The sequence below is a fragment of the Ambystoma mexicanum genome, chromosome 9, assembly GCF_040938575.1.
Source record: "Ambystoma mexicanum isolate Mex_15411 chromosome 9, UKY_AmexF1_1, whole genome shotgun sequence".
Lineage (NCBI taxonomy): Eukaryota > Metazoa > Chordata > Amphibia > Caudata > Ambystomatidae > Ambystoma > Ambystoma mexicanum.
Window position 1 is genome coordinate 196,015,818 of NC_090931.1, and position 15,670 is coordinate 196,031,487.

At 45.2% G+C, this 15,670-nt stretch overlaps 1 long non-coding RNA gene across 1 annotated transcript in view; it reads left to right on the forward strand.

Annotated features, from left to right (window-relative positions):
* Positions 1 to 15,670, forward strand: part of LOC138487871 (uncharacterized) — a 157,846-nt gene that overhangs the window by 91,365 nt on the left and 50,811 nt on the right. Inside the window, exon 2 of the long non-coding RNA XR_011274552.1 lies at positions 10,650 to 10,776. This is a non-coding gene — a long non-coding RNA (uncharacterized lncRNA). The remainder of the gene's footprint in view (positions 1 to 10,649; positions 10,777 to 15,670) is intronic.

Sequence of the window (15,670 nt, forward strand, 5' to 3'; positions counted from 1 at the left end):
TTTTATAAAGAATTCAGTCAACTTTTAGTTCCCAGGCTCTACGCAGTATGGACAGAGGCCTTAGATAAAGGGGAACTTCCCGGAACCACTAGGGAGGCGGTCATCACTCTATTGCTTAAACCCGGGAAATTCCCGGAAGAACGCGGCTCTTATAGACCGCTATCATTAATAAACACGGATGCTAAGATCTTTGCAAAAATATTGGCAATCCGGCTAACCCCACTGATACCCTATATGGCCCATGAAGACCAAGCCGGATTCGTCGTAGGTAGGCCCACGGCAACAAACATTAGACGATGCCACAAAATGCTGGCGACAATACCCGAAGAAACTCAGGGAGTAGCAGTCTCTCTTGACATGCAAAAAGCATTCGATACGGTATACTGGCACCTTCCTATTTAGGATACTACAGAATTATGGCTTCGGTCCTAACTTCATTAAATGGATCAAAATACTATATGCACGACCCTACGCCAAGATAAGTGTCAACGGGTCCCTAACGAACACACTGGAACTGTTAGGAGGCACCCGACAAGGCTGTCCATTGTCACCACTCCTATTTGCACTGGTGATACAGCCTTTAGCAGACATACTTAGGACCCGATACAGCACACATGGATTGTGGATAGAGGGTTAACTACAAATTATCATATTATACGCTGACGATATTCTTTTGTATCTAAAGAATCCAGATCGCACACTGGACAAGGTTCTAGCAGAAGTCAAGTGGTTCGGCGACTTCTCTGGCCTAAGGCTCAATGCAAACAAATCTGAAATTTTTCCACTCACAAAAACTACAGTAGCGCCCCAAGAACATCATGGACTCACTTGGAGCTCGATACATATTCAATACCTAGGAACATACGTGGCTAGGACCGCCCAATTGTCCCACGCTTTAAATTACAATACCTTGGCCAATGCCATGTGTGCAAAAATGACGCGCTGGAGTGCCCTACCTATCTCAATGATGGGAAGAATCGCTCTTATCAAAATGATAATACTCCCAAAACTCTTCTACCTATTCAATACAGTACCGGTGTGGCCAGGTTGTGCACTGTTCATAAAAATGAAAAGTGCCTGCATCACATTCACATGGGGAGGACACTCCAGACTGAACTGGAGGACGTTAACAGACCCATACCTACAAGGCGGCCTATCAGCACATGATCTGGAACTCTATTATTTAGCAGCAAAGGCACATTACGCCGCCCAGTGGGCCAGGAACTTCCTGAACCCGGTAAGCACACCTCATGAACAACACGTGCCGGAACCCACCACAACACTACACAATATGACAAGGTCCCGTCCCAAGCGCCACAACTCCATTGATCCTACTGCCGACATATACAATACAGATAAGTTATACCACCCAAGCATGCCGATTTGGGCCGACCCCCATATACCACCTACCCTAGACAAGGAGGCAGCTACATGTTGGAGTGCCAAGGGTATCGTCCAATGGGGACAACTATTCCCTGACAAACGCTTCATGACCTGGGAAAATCTTAATGACATAGTAGGAAATACGGTCAAACACAAATTGCACTACATGCGCATAAAAGCATCTATTAAGAACTTGTGGCCCACTTTTCCAGAAGAACCAGTGATAAACCTGGGGCTGGGATACATGTTCACGGGAGGAACAGGGAAAATCACGGCTTCCACACTGTACAAGACTATTGTTCAAACTCACCCAACAGGGAAACATAACGCCAGAATCAAGTGGGAACAAGATCTGGGGCATCAAATAAAGGACCATCAATGGCTACAGATATGCACTCTGACCAAACACATATCATGTAACGCCAGATATAAACTAATACACTATAAAATAGTCCACAGGACACACTATACCCCTGCTAGACTCAAGTGCATCTATCCAACAGCAGCAAGTACATGCCCGAGATGTCATTCCGAAGATGCAGACATCTTCCACATGCTGTGGACATGTATAAAATGACAAGAATACTGGGCAGAGATTTGTACAGCGCTAAATGAAATGGCGCTAGATGAATGGCTAGATGAAATGACTGATCAGCCCATTGAATGGTCACCCCAGTTATGTCTTCTAGGGGCAGTGGGAAGGATGAACCCAACATGGCGGAAACTTTTGAACCTGAGTTTATTGATAGCCAAGATGGCAATGCTATTGAAGTGGAAGAGCAGTACACCACCAACCAAGGCAGACTGGGACCAAGATATGTTATGGAGAAATGATACCGAGGAACTATATCTAGGCTCAGTACTCCCCACTTCCAGACCCAGAAACATATGGGCCAGATACAAACAGTACCTGTCGGACAAAGCCGAAGCTGAGGACCCTGACTGATATGGAATGTTATTGAATATGATGTAATGTTTGATACCCTAAACAACTGTGTATATGCTCTGTCTGATTATATGCTCTGTGCAATTATAAATACAGTTTTAAAGAAAAAGATGTCTGGTATGGCTTTGTTGGCCATTACTTCTTAGTTGTCCGATAACCAGGTTTTTGTAAGAAAGAGAACGTCTGAAGGTTATGGATTTCTATTGAGTGTTTGCCATGGATCTAACATGGAGAATGCTGCAATGTAGTTTACTTGATTTTTCTTTGGGGTTGTTGTCTGTATTGTTGCTTCGGTCCGGTGTGTTGTCGGTTGGGTTTCCATTGCTGGTGGTTCCCTCCTGATTGTGCTTGTTGGGAGGTATTTGGTGGTCGGTCTCTTCGTTGAGTAGGCTGATAAAGTTGATTTCAGGGTTGGTTGTTTTTGGTTGGTTCCGGATGGTGATTGTGCTGGTACCCATCCGTTGTTCCAGTCTTTGGTGATGTGGGTCGTGTGGAGGGTAATGGATTCCAGTTTGTCCCTGATTCTGGTTGGGGTATAGTCCTTGTTCTTGTCCAGGTTGGGGTGGTTTATCAATTGTCGGGTTATGTTTGGCGTCCAGGTGGCGTCTGTACTGGAACGCTTATTGCCTGTCGGTTTGTTGTTGCTGGTCTGTGTTTGCTTACAAAGCAGTCATATGTGGAGAGGTAGCGAGCAATGTAGTATGCCTGCTTTGTTCTTTGTATGTGTCCTCAGGCCATCTGGTTTGTTCTTTACCCAATTTTTTGGAGTTGTGTGATTTTTCTGGTTGGCACTTTCCAGCACAGTTGGGGTTTCCTTATTTATGTTGTCCATTCTGGCTTCTTTGTCTTTCTTGTTGTCATGGCATGGTGCTTTAGTTGTGGGTTGCATTCTTTTCAGTGGTCGTCCCCTTTGGATTGGTGCATTTACTGGTCCTTGGAGTTCAGTTTTTGCTGTTTGTGGTTAGTTGTTTGTAATTGGTGAGGGTGAGGTTGTTGAAGCAGGGGTTGTAGACGTTGTGGTTCATTCATTTACTGCTATTTCCTTTGTGGTTCCGATTTGGTTTTTGGTGTTAATCTTGGGGGTCTTTTGGTTGTTGAACCAGGGGTAGTAAACACTCATGGTTAGGTCCTTTGCTGGTATTTCCTTTCTGGCTCTGGAGTGGTTTTTGGTGTTTATCTTGGGGGTCTTTTGGTTGTGGTTGTTGAAACAGGGGTAGTAAACCCTCATGGTTTGGTTGTCTACTGGTATTTCCTTTTGGTGTAGAGAGCTTTGTTTGGGTATTGAGGTTAGATGTTGGGTATTAGCAGCAGAAGGTAAGGATTGGGAAATGGAGGCAGAAAGTTGGGGATGCATGTTGAGGTTAGTGTTAGGGAGATCTTCCATAAGCCTTGTGGTCAGTGTCTTTATTTGTATTTATTTATGAGTTTGATAATGTGCTAACGTGTGGGGGTGCCCCTTCAAAGCAACCAGGGAAAGGAGGCCATCGGGTACAATACAAAGGTGTAACATTATATGAAAGGAATAGGGAGCCTGCGATGAGTTACACACACAAGTATTCTGATCATTACAGTCGGTTTCAGAGACCTGGGCTGAGAGTTGGGTTACATAGTATGGTTGATGGTTTTGCTAAGGAACCCTTGGCTATGTATGTCTTCCTGACTTACAGTGTGTTAAAGAAACAGGAAGGACTAAATGGATGAAGAAAGAGTAAGGCCATATACGTGTAACAAAAAGAACAATCCTCCATCCACCATTTACTTCACAGCATTCTGAATTAATATTACGAAACCTCTCCCTCTAGTGGTTAAAAGCAGAATCGTACAAAAATGTCGCCCTCATTTGTGCGCCCCCGCAGTTACTGCGACTTTGGGGGCGCATAAAATGAGGGCGACATTTACTGTGCCCAAGCAGAGCAGGGGTTGCAGGGGGTGTCCCCCGCTTACCATTTTGGTAAGCGGGGGACATGAAAGAAAAAAAAAAGAAAAGCACCCTGCGGCGTCAGCTCTAACCCACGTTAGTGGGAGGAGCTGATGCTGCAGGGATAGCAGGCTGCAGGCGGCACACACAGAAGTGTGCTGCCATGAAAGGTAAGTTGGGGTATGTGGGTGGAGGGTAGGAAGGGAAAAGCAGGCCGGGGAAGCGGGCACAGTGATCTATATGATCACTGCGCCGCGCCGTAGCTGGCATCAGCATTTTGGCCTTTGCAGTTATGAGCGGCGGAGTGATCACATAGATCCTTTAAAAGCAAGACCTGACCAAGCTACTGTTCAACTATAAACATTGAATGCATATTATGGAAGGTTAACAATTATATGGGTAACAAATGCAATACAGTGAAATATGTACATACAGATATTTCATCAGATTACAGCATAAAGCTTGTTCAATAAAATGTCAGCATATAGCTTTATTATTGAATAACAACATGCAACTTTTTGTCAAGATATGTTTCAACAAACGCTGGTGAACCAACTCATGATCAGTCACTGTCCCCAAACCTTGTCTTCTTCAGGACTGCTTCTGCAAGCTGACATTTCCAGTTGATTGCCACACCCATATTTTTGACCCTTTGGATTTTAGAATGTGTGGGAAAACATCTAAGTATTTCGCTTAATGAACCATATGCTTTCTTTTCTAGCCTCACAAAGTAAATTTAACACTGCAACAGTTAAGTACAAATAGTTTCAAAGAGTTCTTAGAGGTTCAGCAGAGAGTATTTCTTAGAAGGGAAAATGCAATTAAAAATGAGTAAGATACTTTTCCTAACTATGCCACAAAGACTTTTCAGTGAGACCAAATAGATCCAGCAATATTGGGTATCTTCGGCCACCTCTCCTCCCTCCTCTGCCTTTCCCCTGTTCTCCTCAGACGAGGTTTCTAGACAAGTCCTATCTATGAAAGTCTTGTCAAAACAGGTTCACCCCTGTTCCTCCAAAGCCATCAAGGACCACATTGACACCCTGGCTCCTGCTCTGGCTGATTTCTGCAACCACTCCATCGCCACTCCATTGTGCACCCTCTTCTTAAGAAACCCTCTGCAGACCCTTCCTGCCCGGCCAACTATCATCCTATCTCCATCACTCCTTTCCTAGGCAAACTCCTGGAAAAGCTGGCCATCTCCCAGCTTAATCTTCACTCTGAATTTGTTGGTTGTCTCCATGACCATCAGTCTGGCTTCAGAGCTGACAGAAGCACAGCACCTGCTCTCCTGAACATCCGTGAAGACCTGCTCTCCAACCTGGATTCTAACAACCCCTGTGCCTTCATCCTAATTGATCTCTCTTCTGCCTTTAACACAGTTAACCATGCCATCCTGCTCAACCGTGATATAACCTTGGTATCACTGATCAGGCCCTGGCTTGGCTCACCTCCTTCCTCTCTGACCGACCCTACCAGGTCCAACATGGGTCCTTCGTCTCCTCTGTCTCTATCTCTACCTCTGGTGTTCCCCAGGGGTCTAACCTCTCTTCCTGGCTATTCAACCAATACCTGCCACTTCTTGCCCACTGCATTGCTGCTCTCTGCCCCAACTTTCAGTGCTATGCGGATTACACTCAACTCATTTTTAGTCTCCCTTCTGCCACCTCTTCTCCTTCTCTCATCTCTGTCTGTCTGTCTGCCATCCAGGGGTGGAGTGCCACCAATGATCTTTGCCTTAATGCCAGTAAGACCGAGATTCTCCTCATCGGCACACCCGCTCTCTCCTTTCCTGTCACTCTCTGGCCGGCCTCTTTTGGCCCTCTCCCTGTTCCCACCTATAAGGCTAAAAACATCGGGGTCATCTTCGACTCCACACTTTCCTTCTCTCCTCACATCTCTGACGTCTCTAAGAAGTCACACTACCAGCTGCACCTTCTCAGAGGTATTTTTCCTTTCCTCTCCTTCCCCCAGAAGCTCACTGTCTCCAGAGCTCTGGTTCTCTCTGGGCTAGACTATTGCAACAGCCTCTTTCTAAATCTGCTTGCCTCTACGCTCCGCCCTCTGCAGCTCATCCAAAACAGCACTGCGAGATTTGTCCTTGGCCTCAAGCCCAGGGATCGTATCTCTCCAGGACTTGACTCTCTGCACTGGCTCTCAGTGGCTGCGAGGATTAAGTTCAAAACCCTCTGCGTTGTCCACAAAGCCTCCTGGGGCCTCAATACCTTCAACTCTCTCTTCCTAAATATTTTTCTTCTCTGGCTGTTCACTCATCCGCATCCAACTCCCTCAGAGTAATTCGCTTCTCCAAGCAATGAGTTGGTGGTAGATCTCTTTTATCTGCCGGGGCCTCCCTCTGGAACAGCCTTTCTGCCTCTCTGAAACTTGGGGAGAACCATCTCCGGTTCCAAAAGCACCTCAAGACCTTCCTCTTTGCTTCTGCTTTCTCTCCTCCTCTCCCCTGCTGTTCTCCAGGCTGATTCTGAAACTGCACTGGTCACCTGGCTACCCTCGGATCTCAGGCCCAGGTACCTCCCCGCAGCTGCACACCTGCACTACCTCTCTTGCAACCCCTGCACTCTGGGACTGTTTCTGTATCCCTACAGCCCCTACTAGCACTTGACACCTGATGTCGGCACTTAGCCTTGCACTTGCCACCAGCTGGTCGCACTTTCATTTATTTATTACATATTGTCTTATTTATTTACTGTTATCCTATGTACTGCACTGCCCGCCCTTCCCCCTGCACTTTTCCCCTTCCCCCCTCCCCTGCACTTGCGCGATCTCAATGTCACCTGGTGTAGTAGGATCGCTGTCTCTGTCTTCCCTCTGTTTCCCCTCCCTTGCCTCGCCGCGCCTTGAAACACTTGTGTATAGGTGCGTTATAAATGCCATATCATATCATACCAATATTCTTGATTGAAAAATCAGTTCTGCAGCAAGCAGTTTTGCAGTTTCCAGAGGTCGTCGCTGTGCTTGTTGACTGGCAACATTCATAGGATCCAACGATGACCCACCAGTGCAAGGTGGACCTCAAGAACCTTTGAGAAGGATGATTATTGAAGATTTGGCGTCATCATAATTGAGGGTAGGAGCCAGAGGTGTTGAAAGACAAAGATCTGTGGTTGACAGTAGTCAGGGATCTGCGTTCCTCTGCCATCCTCAGGGCCAAGATTCAGTTTATGAGGATGAGGTCAGCTTGAGAAGACCCCTTGGAAGGATGATTATTGAAGAGTTGCTTGAGAAGTCGCACTGGAGAGGGGCTAGACATTGAAGAAGGACCTGGAGGCATGTTTGGTGGTGGGGTTGCCGGGTACATGCAGCACAGGCCCCAGGCCCCTAACTCTTCCCAGATTGTGGAGATGGAACCAGAGTGCTTGCCTGATGACATGGGGTGAAGAAACTCAGGTCCAAATGGCGCTCAGAGCCTTCAGGGTTCCAGCCACAAACAGGCTCCCACTTATGTATCCTACAATGCAGGCTCGGTCAGGAGCATCAGGGAGGCACGAGCTGTGATCCATTCGTCCTCATTGGATCCAGAGGAAGGAGTGCTGCAGTCGGTTCCCTCTTTTGCAGAACCTGATTCCTTCTCAAGCAGCAGGTATTCCAGGAGCCCAGCTACAGAATTCCAGCAGTATACAGGTAGAGGAGGTAAGGGGTTCTGCGTTGATCCCCTTGGGCGGTAGTGAGTGAATACAGCACTCAATCACACACCAAGCTTTTCTCAAGCTGAGGAGTGGTCAGGGCCATTCCTCCAAGCCCATCCAAGCACTCAGAAGGTAGTGCTCATGTACACACACAAAGGAAGGGCATCCACAGTATTTAAGACAGCCATCTGCCTTAAATACGGTGTTTCAGGCTGCCTATAGCCCAAAGTGCTTCTCTCTCTCTCTCTCTCTCTCTCTCTCTCTCTCTCTCTCTCTCTCTCTCTCTCTCTTCTCTCTCCCTCTCTCTCTTAATAAAACATGTATTAATCCAACACGTGAAGAGTACTATGAACACTCATTAAACTGTGACTGTGTTTCAGCCATAGTAGAATAAACTAAGCACTCTCCTGTTTGTAATGGCCTTCATCAAGACAGACACAATTAAAATAGCCCTCCAATGGCTTCACCCATGCGGTCAAGTGGAAGAATTATGTGGCAGCTTCATGTTAATCTGCAACTAAATGACAGACACGCATTAGGTATATGCAGTTTTGCACACATGTGATGTCACTATCACTGAGAGTATTACTATTCTCAATGTAAACTCTGTCACAATACCTGCTAATAGGCAGTGTTCTGCGTGGCATGACGTGTAGGTATCAGTCCATGGAAATGGTACCAGATGTTCATTGATGCAAGTTTTTCAATACAATGTATTGGTCATACTGTTGAACCCAAAACATGCAACAGGAAATTAATGTGTTATGGTAAGAAAGTCACAGGTTCATGTGTATCTATACTATGTGGAGTATGTGAAATATCGTTCGGGACCTCACATTGCATGCAGAACTCTGTGTTTCTGATTTAGTATGGCAGGGCTCACCTTTTTCTGTTAGACCAAGTTGCAGAGACAGGTACAGAGAAGCTGCCGCCAGGGTTTGGGGTGCGATTTCTACTGTGAAGCATGCTGGAACCGTATATCATGGTTGCATTTAGAAGACTAGACCTACATCACTCAGAACTTGTGAATCGTCTGATCCGTGCCATCTTGTAGGAGGCAAATCGAGTCGATTGTCCATATAAGAAGGCTAATCAGTTCAAGAGTGGCTCATGCTCACCAAGATGTCACAAAGGATAATTAATTCAAATATCTAATGCAATCTTAGATAATCTGATACTGAAAATATGTACATGGTATCCACATCTTATGTCTTACAGACTTTGATTGAATCATTTTCATGATGCTCATACATGCATAACATTCTCAGTATTCCTAGAACCAATTACATGTTAATGTAACCTCCCTGATGGGTGTGAGGTTTCCTGTAACCATAGGCTGAGTTGTGGGGGCACGCCTTCCTGGTGTACATCAAAAAGCACATGTCAGAGCTCACTAGAACTGAAGGTATGAAATGCATTTAAAGTACATTGAAAAGTGTAATACACTGTTTTCATGGTATATTTATTGTTAGATATGTGAATTGTATGTGAAATGTAAGTGTTATGGATTTAGGTTTGATGCAGTAGGAAATATATGTACACCGATGTATTGTTATTAGCAATGGGGCCATCCATGTGAGCTCTCCTGGTGAGGTATTGGCCACTACAATGACCTTTGCTACAGAATGTCCTCCATTTGACCTTTGTGAGAACCTATCAAGGCTCATGGAATGTTGAAAAAGTGGCAGTTGATGGCAGTTGCAGAGGGGTTAGAGAGAGAGCAGCTGTGACAACCTGTCCTGTAGTTAGGCTCTCCACAGATCTGTGTTTTTGTTTTTCTCCCCTGTTCCCCTCCCTTTGCCTGGTCGCGCTCTGAAACACCTGTGTACGAGTGCAATATAAATAAAATATCATATCATATCACATGCTATATAAATATCTTAGTTTTATATACTCTCTGAGAGAAAACAAAACCCATTACTTTTAATATAGGTTGTTTTAACCCTGAATTCTTCCATCAGCTCAGCCCTGCTCATTATACCAGCATTCATCAGTTCCTGAGAAGATTATTTCATGGGGTAAAGTGTGTATGTGGCTTCCCTGCCACATATCTTCAGTTCAATCTGACTTCAGTTGTGAAGAGGAAATGGTTATTTTTTAGATTTGTAAATGTGAAGAGTGTTCCATATCTCTGAGAGTCTGACTGGACTTCCTTGTGAGGAAAGCACCATTTGATTTGCCTTCAAGTCATGTGATTAGAGAGAGAAAGGCTGGTCTCAGAGGATGCTCTTTCTCTCTCTCTTCCTCTCTCTGGCTCAGGGGACATAAGAAATGTAAACACAGAAGCTGCAGCTGAATTATTTATGAAACGAATACAGACTTCAGTACAAACCCTGTTCATAGAAGGTATGAACATTTCTTGGGGAGTCCTACAAATGAAAGACTGCCAGAGGCTTTTGATTATGCTTGTGGAAGTTAAAGAATATTTTTGTTTGCAAGGCCACTGTACCTCTTTTCTAACCCCAGCACAGTAATGTAAATTGTGTTTGAATTGTTTTTGTCTTTTGAGCCCACACACCACCCCTCAGTGTCTCCAATACCACGTTTTTTAAATGGATTTCCCGACTCCCTTCTGGCACCAGGGACTATGTGATATGGTGAATGATTTCTGAATTATATGCTCTAAAATAAATAGAATGAGGTGGAGACACTTTTAAATGGAGTAATGCACTGTAAAGTCATACATTGCTCTGATGATTCCTGAATCTTAAAGAGGCTGGTATTTAAATGCTGAATGTTTCTTCTTCAAATGTAGAGTCCTGGAGCACAAGTGGCAAGAATTCCATCTGAGATCACTGAAGCTGCTGGGTGAACTTCAATCTGCACTTAACCCAGGAGAGTGGGCAGTGAGCGATTTCATCCTTCGCTTTCAGCAACTAACTGTAGGGCATTTTATTTCTTACCCAGAACTGTCTATGTCACATGAGCTGGGGCATTATTACTTGTTTGTTGTCTACTTGGCTTTTTTAATCCATTTGATTACATAGGCCCAGTTTGTTCCGTTACTGATAATTCAGATGTGAATATATTTTAGTCAGATTGATATTTCCATGATCCGTATTTGTGTTTCTCAGAGTATTATCCCACTAAGGAGGGGACAGAGTATTATGTGAAAGCACCACTGTTATACCTGTCTATACACAATTTATTCTGAGTCATCCATGTGCAACAGTGTGAATGCTGCATATTACACTTAATGTGGAGGGATGATTCTTTTTATTGATTAGTTTTTCCATACTGTGTCAGTCCAGATGTTTGGCAGTGCTCTAGGAGTGTATTAAAAGAATTCTGGCTATTAATCTGGGTACCTTTGCTACCATATGTGAGAGTTGAAGGACCGGTGATACTCTTGTGGAGGCACTGCAGAAACACACTTGACCTCTGACAAATATTGGTGAGAATACATTATATTGTAAATTGTCAACTGCCAAATTTCCTTTTCTTTCTAAACTGCATTCTTTTCTGCCATACTTCTGATACAATACTGTGTTTCATTTGGTTACCAGCCAGTCATTTACACCTGTAACTCAGGTAATCTTTTCATAACATCCTAGAGTGTCCTAAATTATACACCAATGGATCCTCAAAAGTCTATTTGCTGGGTTTACAGTGAGGGAATAGATTGTGCTTCTTGTTTTGTGATGGGTGACTTTTGTTTCAACCTGTAGATCAAGTACTTATGTTGGCTCAGACATTTGAGTCAATCACAGGTGGGATAAAGAGTTTAGCAAAGATATCAGGGCCTACAGAAAGCAGTTGTGTCATATGTTATGGGCAAAATTAATTTGAGCCCAAAGCCCTACCCTCCCACATTTCTGGTGGTGAACCCATTGTTACTTTTCCTATATGGGCTTTACTGGATTGGCCAGGGTTTTCTATCCCCATCAGCTTCCCTCCTGGGTTGAGCCCCACTAAAGTCACTGCCATGCCCACTACCAATCCACCATTAAACACCATGGTGGGTGCTCTGAAGCCACAGGTAATATGACAGATGCTTTAAGAGGAAACATTAGGGATAATGTATACTTTCCGGCAGAACATGGGTCTTATGTGAGGCTGAGGCCTTTCTCTGGAGAAAGACCAACCCCCCCCCCCCGAGGTGAGGATGAGTTCCAGGTATGGACAGACCAGGCATGTCAGATGGTACGGAATTGGTCCTGTTCAGAGCGGGAGAAACTTAACAAGATTGGTGGAAAGTCTGTCATATCCTGCATTGAAGATTTTTGCTGCACTACACTCTACTCAGCCAGACCCCAGTCCTACAGAAATATTATACACGTTAGAAGGAACTTATGGCACTATGGAATCTGTTTCTGAACTACTACTCAGATTTCATTCCACTAAACTGGAGCCAGGGGAGAAGTTGTCAGAATACCTACCTCGAATTGAAGACATCCTACAGCTGGCGTTTCAGCGAAATGGTATAGACTAAAATCAAATGAATACTGTTCGTTTGCGTCAAATCATGAGATGGGCCAAGTCTGTACCATTAATTCTGATTCAACTCCCGCTGAGAGAACGGCTTACAGACCCATCAACATTCCAGAGTCTGATGAGAGAAGTGCGCACTCGGGGGGGAGAGGGGGAGATGGATGAAAAGCACCGTCTATAACCGAATGCTAAGGCCCACGCCTTTGGGGCCAACTGTATTGATCCCTCAGAATGAAATTCTGAAAAAATGTGAAGGATTGTGACTGGAAGTACAAGCTATGCAAAAACAGAAAGTGTCCTCTGAGAGAGGAAGAGATTTTGCATTTGCGTCACGTGACGTGAGAGAGAGCATCAGCTTTACAGACGTGCACAGGAACCACTAGAATTTCGGAGAAAGTCAAGGCCTCTTCAAACATTGGCATTTGTGTCATAGCTGTGGGAAAGATGGGAACACCTTCCATTCCTGTACCATTCTGCCAAACTACTTCCTGGTGGCTGAATGTTTTGCTCCACTACACCAACGAACAGTGAAGGCAAATCAGGGAAACGCCAGTGGGGTTCCGGAATAGGAGCAGCCCAAGTCTCAGTACCCATAAATTCCACATTGACTAGTCAGCCTAAAGTTGGTCCAGCGGGCATGAGTCATGTTTCAACAGATCCAGAAGTTACTGCTTCAATTGAAGTGGAGTCATCTATACCGACGCTGCCATCTGGTGAAGGTAAATGTCATCACCAGGTGGTTTGTCTGCATCATTTAAGACTATTGCCAAGCCAAAGACTCGAGCGGGTGATGCATGGAACAATGGAGCCTGTGCAATGTGCAATGCTAGCAAGACCAACTCCAAGGTGCCCACCTCCATGCACATTCATGATGGGTTGATAGACCCACCAGCTGTTATACGAGTGGTGGTGGATTGAAGACAACCCCAGGCTCTATTGGATAGTGGCTCGTAAGTGACTATTATTTATGAGCCTTAATACAGAAAACATCTGCAACATTTACCACTACAGCCTCTGTCCTGTGTGAAGTTTTGGGAGTTGGACACACTCGTTGAAAATACATTGGCTACATTATTGTTAAAATACGCTTTTCATAAGACACTGTGGGGGTCAGCATGGTCCTTGAAATACTAGCACTAATCGTCATCAGTCAGAAAGAAGATATAACCCCTCCTGTGGTAATTGGCTCCAATTCGGCAATATTTGGTGTGTTAGCAGAACTATGTAGAGAGGTGGCTGGTCCAACATACATTTGTACCCTGACCATGCATCCGATGCATGTGATCCACCTACTGGACCAATAGGAGAAGTCAGAACAAACAGATTTGGGAAAGTCACTATCACCGTAAATTCTACTTTTATGGTGTCTGGTAGAACCTGGTTTAGTTCTGGTCACAGGTCTTGCAGGCTGGTTATGGAAGCACCCGAGAAGGAGCCTTTACTAAGGGGTCTACCAGTGCAGAGGACGCTGGTGGTGGATGAAGGCATGGAAATGAAGAATATAAGAGTGCCTATCAGCAATGTAAGCCATAAACCAATTAAATTACCCAGCGGCTGTGTTATAGCCCAATTCCACCTGGTGACATCCATTATAGCTGCAAGTGCCATGGTTACTTCACCGCAGTTATTTGATACACGCCATTTACATTTTGGAGACTCCCCATAGTCTGAAAAAGAGAAGGACAAGATCAGACATCAGTTGTCTCAGAGGGCTGATGTTTTCTCAGTCAGGGATTGGGACATTGGAGAAGCACATGGAGTAGAGCATCATATAGGAGTTAATGATGATTCTAGCCTCTGGGGTCTTAAAACAAATTAGAAGGCAAACAGCGAATATTTATTCTGTCTCTTTCCCTCCGTTTTCTCTGTCTTCTCAACGTCTTTCTCCACTACGCTGTTCCCTAACAATGTCTCTTTTTGTTTTCACAGGGATGGTTGCGATCTCGAAGTTGCTGCGCCGATGGCAAAGACCACAGTGAGTTATTGATGCTCAGAGCGCTGCGCTGTTTATTGATGTTAATTGCTAACTTGTGTTCTCTTCCCTTCTTTGTACAGGTTACAGTGATGTTCCAGAGTGATGAGCGATCGAAGTGCTGCTTGCCCAGGTAAGTGCTTTGTTAATGCTGACCTTGTTCCTTCTCCCTTGCAGGTTGCAGTGAAACCCAGAGATGGGCGAGGTAAGAGAAGCGCAGAGTCCTGCCAGGACTTGCTGCTTGCCCAGGTAAGAAGTGTTATTAATGCTGTCCTTGTTTCTTTACCTTTGCAGGTTGCTGCAAACTCAGGAAATGGGCAAGGTAAGCGAAGCGCAGGATGGATTCAAGACTGGTTACTTCACAGGTAAGTGTTCTTGCTCGCCAATGCTGTTCTTGTTCTTCCAGGTTATTAATGGAATCCAGATCTAGGGCTTCAGGATCGGGCCACCGGAGAATCAGATGAGCAGGAGCTGGACACGCTGAGTGTTGCGCTGCAGGAGTGCAGAATAACGCGAAGCATGTTCTGCTGTTTGGGTATGGTTTAAATAGCCCGGGTAAAGTAGTTCCAGGCAAAGTAGTTCCAGGCCCAGCCACACCAAAAACACTAGACCGCATGGCTTGGTTCTAAAGAACTGAGCTGTGTAATAGGCCTCCATGTTGGATTAACGTCCAAAACTGGTATTGCTTTATTCTTGATCATGAGACTGACTCCATGTATGTTTCTGATGGAGTTTTAAGGCCCTCGGGGCCAGTGTGAAGGGCTTTAGCCCCACTGCTGCCAGAGGGCTGTTATACCTGAGGGGGTAAGGGGCATGGATCGTGACAGCGTAGTTGTTCAATGAACTGGCGCACAGAGGGATCAAGTTTCTCTGGGGGAAAGCTGCAGTACGACAATATGGAGAGGGACAGAGACCGAGTAGGCTGCTAGCCAGAGCTGTCAAAATGGATGACTCCAAGGACCGAGTGTTGTCCATAAAAGATGCACAAGGGACAGAACAGTTTGCAGACCCAGAGATACTTCGAGAATTTTGTAGGTTCTACGGTCAGTTATACTCCACTCATGTTCAGGTCTCTCAGGGCGCAGTGGGGGAATATCTGGAACAAGTAGCCTTGTATTAGTGTATGGGGGAGGAACGGGAACAACTGGGACGACCATTCTCTTTGGAGGAATTTGCTTGGGGCTATCTGGGCACTACCATATGGGAAATCTCCCGGGCCGGATTGGGTTTACAGCAGAGTTTTACAATCAATATGCAGGAAAACTTGCCCCCCATCTGCTGCAGATGTTTCATCAGAGCTTGAGGGACGGCCGACTACCAGAGTCTCTGAGGCACTGAATGAATGCTCCTCCTACCGCCCCACATCCCTCATC